A 6073-nucleotide genomic window follows, 5' to 3' on the forward strand; every position below is an offset into this window, starting at 1 on the left:
ACACACACACATACACATTGATATTGATTACTTTAAGTTGTTTAAATACCCATTTTTTTATCAGCTTCTTCTGCAATACAAAATGATTGGCATCTTGTTTCTCATCATCCACACGTGTGCATACCTGGTGAGTTTGATTTATGTTTATTAATAAAGGTGCATGAAATCACCTTTCAAACTGAAAAGTGTTGGGATTATCTCTTTAAATTGGGACTCATTTTTTCAATATTTACTTTCCATAGGTGCATGCTGGAGGGTCAGGAAGTGCGGAGGTAAAAAAAAAATGTTCAATGTCAATTATTTTCTTCCAATGAAATTTATTTTTAAATGCACTCTAATTTGAGAATAGGTCATTATTAGGAAAGTCAATCCCTGCTGAAAAATGATACCTTTGTATTTTTTGACGCACGCATTTTTTGGAGTAAAGTTTATTCTCTTAGATTCTATCAGAACAAACATTTTGATTGCACCTGATCCTCATCATGTTAGTGTCTCAGTATATTTCATTTGTTATTTCTGAGCAGTGGGAAGACTGATATTAGCATCAGATGCACCTTTAGTACTGACTTTGGGTTCTCTGTATGTGACCAGGCTGCAGCAGCTGTGAACCCAGGAATGATGAATGCTGGGGTGGGGGCAGAAGCAGCTAACCCAGGCGGCCTCAATAACCTGCTTTTGAATGGACAAGCCCAGCTGGCTCAGGTGTGTATGCTTTTCAGTCTTTATAAAATTCAAACGTGCAGGGTCATGAAGTGTTCTTAATGTCCAACATATACAACATATTCTGTGAGACACCAGCAAAAGACATTCTGCATCATGTTTCACAGTATATCACAGAGACGTAATGCAGAGCAAGCAAGACTTAACTGTGTCATAACCACCCTCAGAACAGATAATACAAGGTCATAACAATCAAAACAATTTCTAGAGAGAAGAAACTACAATGCATGGGGGTATTTCACAGAATGATGTTGATGAGACAGCTCGTGTTTGCTCTTTTTTTTCTGACCAGCTGATGCCTGTTCCTTCGACATTTTTCGTCCAGCAACCTGGCCTCCCCATTGGCCAGGTCGGAGTTCCTGTGGGGTCCAACATGGCCCTGCAGCAGGGTGCAAATACACAGCTATTTGCAATTGTACCAGTAAATAGTGTCGGAGGTCAACAGATCCCAGGGTTGCAGGTTCCAGGTCTACCTATGTTCAACCAGGCACAGCAGTTTCAGGTACCAGCATCACCACCCTGCTTCAGGACACAGTATCATCCAATATTAAATAACTGTAAAACATGATTTCTGCGCTGTTATGTGCTCAGATTGTGCCTGTGGGTGGGAGAAACATGATGTTGCCGGGGATGGGGGCTCAGACTGCTTTGGGACATAATGGACACAATGTGAAGGTAGGAACCTCCCCATCCTGCTAATGTGAATCCAGCCAGTGGAACCGCATTTAGCTTTAAAGCAGAGGGCCCAAACAGATTGTTACGCCTACCATACCAGGACTTCTTGGTTTGGCTCAGACAACTGCTGGTGCTATTTCTAGTGTTCCAGTACTTCTCATAAGCTGTGCATACATCACGTTTGTGCGTCCGTGAGATTCTCTGTTCCGTAGCTGTAATCTCCAACCCCGTCACACCCAAGTTGCTGCACTCATTTTTTCACAGTTTCACACTGCTGTAAAATGTTTCGATTTTCATTGGGCTTTTAAGGGCAGGCTTCTTTCATTCAATTTATCATTGTTTTCCTTGCAGCCTCTTTGCATGGGTTCAACCTGAAGAAGCCACTGTGCACTTCAGAAATATTACACCCCAGCTTGTGTAGCAAAAAAGTTAGGAATGACTGGGTTATGTTATGTGTTTCTCATCCCTCAGCGTTCAGTACCTGAAGAGCCAACCCCAGAAACTGCACCCTCAGAGATGCAGGAAGTAATCCATATCCCATTACTTCTTCTTCTTCTTCTTCTTCTTCTTCTTCTTCTTATTATTATTATTATTACTATTGTGACTATGATTATGTGATTATGATTATGTGGTTATTATTATTTTCCCTCCAACCCCCAACACTGTCATCAGAAATCCACTGTTTCAACAACGCCATCATCTCTTGCTGAGGCTTTAAAGGTACAGTTTTACATCAAGGTTCTCCTGATGCGTGACATGTGCCACAAATACCCAAGTTCCTCGAACACTCGGCTAATTTTACTCTCACATTTTCAGCTTCCTCTGTTTCTGTTCAAAGTGAATCCAGCAGACCCCGAGTGCTCAGAGGATGAACCTGTGAGTGTTAATTTCCAGTGTACTTATAATGCTACTGCTGCTACTGCTGGCACTGCTGGCACTGCTGCTAATACTGTCTGTGCTACCACCACTTCTACTCTAGCTGTAACTACTGTGACAACTATGACCATTATCACAAAGAATCATATTATGATAAACATAAAGTCATTTTAGCAGTAAGAAAAAGGGCAAGTTGCATGTCTATGATAAGGTGGCATGGTTTAAAACTGTTAGAAACATGTTTCAAAAATCGTTTGGTTGTATTTTTGTTTCAGGCTGTGCCTGAGACTGAGAAAGTGACCATGGAAGAATCTTCTGGTTTGGGTGAAATTTCATGGAGTGAAATGACCCCCATTGCCTGAGGTCATTGGACAGGGCCCAGGAAAGCAATACATAATGCACAGTCATACATAGAAGTAATGTGCTAACAGGTTGAATTATCTAGAGACTGGAACACAGGCAGCTTATTATTTACATTCAAGCAAATTGTTAGTCTTCATCTAAAGTCTTGTTTTCAGCTTTGGATAAATATGAGGCTTTTTCATAGAACTGTTCATGTTTTTATTTCATATTGTATCATGCGTATATGTTGTATTTAAATGTATCTGCAAAATAAATGAAAAATTACACAATGTTCCTCTCTACAATGCTTTTTTCTTCATCACATTAAATAATTGGAATGTGTGCATATTGTCTGTAAGGACCATAGAGATGAATGATGATTGATGATGAATGGTTATTAAAACATGTTTCCGTGTAAGATTCAAAATATGTCAAATAAAATTTAAACAAAGCAAAGAAAAAAAAAAAACATTTCATGACTTATATATGAAAATAAACACAGAAAGCTGCACTCTCATAGTAATCGGTGATCCTAGAAGTGACAAAGACATGCATGAGTTTGTGATGGAAGTCTCTCTGGATAAGAGCGTCTGCTAAAACGCCTGTAATGTAATGTAATGAGTTTAAATTGAAGGATATTTTCTTGGACAATGTATAGATTAGACATTATTATTTCCATGTTATACCCACCATCAAAAAAATCTCAAATCACAAATGATATTTGGAAGGAAGAGACAGGATGCCATAATTAGCAGCATGCCATACTATACTATGGCAGGATGATTTCAGATCTTGTCTTCATGAAGGCCTATCAACATGGTGTCAGGTCTAGTGTTATGATGTGCTCTTTTGACTACTAGTGCCTTAGCTTGCATTTAATTAGTGGACTGCAGTGCACCCATTACATTAGTGGACTACAGTGCATCCTCTGACATAAGACGTCTTTGATGATTCATATGAAGACACTGAGGCCAGTCGACACATTATATGTAAGGACAAAGACCTTAAAGCACTATTATTCATGTAACCATATTGTTGTGTCTTCCTTTTGTTGCCTTGCCCTGCATGTGTCCATGTCCATCCTGTTCTGATTCCCTTGGTGTCACTATGGTCAAATGTCAACCAATCAATGAGAAGAATACAAGATGACACTAGGTTGAAAAGAATGTTGTTCACAAATTTGTTTTCTTTTTCAAAAATAAAACGATCTGATTAAGTGTTTTAATGGTTTTTAGATTGCTGCTGAAAAAGGTAATCTGTCCTTTATTTCTGGTTATAAAAAGACCTTCCTTATAAAAGTAATTGTTTACAACAATATTTTATATCTTCACAAAGAGGCTGTGCTACCATGTGAGTCAGTAAACTGTGCAACCATTTTGTGAGTTGGAAAAGTAAAACTCTGTCTCCTTTACCAGCCAGCTGTGTCTGCTATCTCTAGTACTCTGTTCTCCTTGTCCAAGGCCTGTAGGAGTGGAGGATAGGACACAGCTTGTTATGTCTGGGTATCTGAGCTACATGGTTACTCAGACAGCTCCGGTGTAGGTTGGAAATTACAAGAAAGCTTGAATAGAACAATAAAACACTTAGACAGCCCATAAAATAGAAGACACAACATTAATGCTTCTAGCACAATGCATACAAAATGCACCATACAAAACTAATTGTAAGTTATTGCTCAATGAATTTGAAAAAAAAAATGAAAACAAGACAATGCATCCTTCAGGGATATTTTTCATACATTGACACATGCACTCAGGCAATAAATTTCCCCATAATGTAAGTATATTTACTAATAAGGTAAATATGTTATTATATTTGCCTTCATCTAAGAGGAAACCAAATGATGTTAGTCATAAGCAGATGGACTTATTAAAAACACTTACCAGAAACAGTTCATTTCTGACTTCACCAACCACAAAGGAGTGGTTGTATAATAACATACTACTTAAGACTTATGTAAGTGTTATTTTCCTGCTCCTTGGATGACTGCATTCTCATTTCAGACAATCAAACATTAGACTGGATTTGAAAGGTTCTGTCCTTTCAATGAAACTCACTGAATCTTACAGGAAGAAGTAAGACATTCATCAAATTATGACCCTACACCCCAGTATCCCATGTGCAATTATGTGATATATTGAAAGAAAAACAGACAAATTAAAAGACATTGTACTTTGCAAAATATCAGAAGTGCAGTACTCATATCATTACTGTAAAAAATGCATCATCATCATAATTGTCATCACCATAGTATTACTATTATAAAATAAATACTACATTTTTCTGGTTATAATGTCCAATCCAAGCTGTGATTATACTAGGATCTGCACATGATACATGCATTAAGATACTATTGCAGTTAGAACAACAGATTCTGACTGCACTGCTGATATTGATAGGCACATATATGAAATGTGTGCTGATCACAGTATAATTACCTGTAATGAAAAGATCCAATAATAACCAAACTATTTATTTATTTATTTATGATTTTTATTTTGTAAAAAAATATCTCACAAATGTGCAATACTTTCATAGATAGCATGGTGGTATTTGGTCAACACGAAGAAAAGCACAACCTCCTCTCTTCCAACATCTAAAGAATTATGCTTCCTGTTAAAGACCATGAACAGCATCACTTAACCAAATGAGACAAGTTCATGTAATGTGGTCCCTATAATGCATTGTGGGCATGGAAAAATATATTCCTTTGTAAAGAAATTTGTTGCCATGGATTACAGGGTATTTGTCACTGAAATGAGGTCACACAAAATGGGGTTCTTCTATTCATGCTTAAACTTGTCATAACAGCCTTTGGCTTTAAAAATGTTTAAATATGGTCGCACCTGTCATGATGAGAACAGTTTGACGAATTACTAATTGTATTTTTGTCCCCACTGCTCATTGGCTAGTGACCATCACAATTTGTGAAAATTTCTATAAAAAGGTGAGTTTACAGCCCAAAAGAAGCAGCCTCACTTTCTTGTCCTGAGCATCAGAACAAATCTACTGGTTTTGTCACAACAGAACAAAGCGGTAAGGTCAATATTTTTATTAAAACATCTAATAATTCATTACATTTGATTTGAAACTAGGCTATCATATTTGAAGTGTTTTAGTCGATCCCTACAGTCAACATTGCTGAATTAATATATTGGTTGAATATATTTTTGTTGTTATCAACAGTAAGCTGAAGAACTCATGGATCCATTGCTCTCATCCATTTGTTGTTGTTCTTTCAGCTTGAAAAGATGAAGTTTCTCGTATGTGCTGTCTTTGCAGCAATTCTTTTCCAGGTGAGTACCTTTCCTCATCAAATAACACTCTTGGGATTTTTTCCCCCTGCGATGTCATGGTTTGGCTTTTGAACCAACTTAATTAGCTGTTGAATTATGAGACATTTTCAGTTCACACAATGCTGTATGTGCACTACATAGCATATTCCTTTACAAATGCACAT

Source organism: Anguilla anguilla, chromosome 5 (assembly GCF_013347855.1).
Source record: "Anguilla anguilla isolate fAngAng1 chromosome 5, fAngAng1.pri, whole genome shotgun sequence".
NCBI classification, from domain to species: Eukaryota; Metazoa; Chordata; class Actinopteri; order Anguilliformes; family Anguillidae; genus Anguilla; species Anguilla anguilla.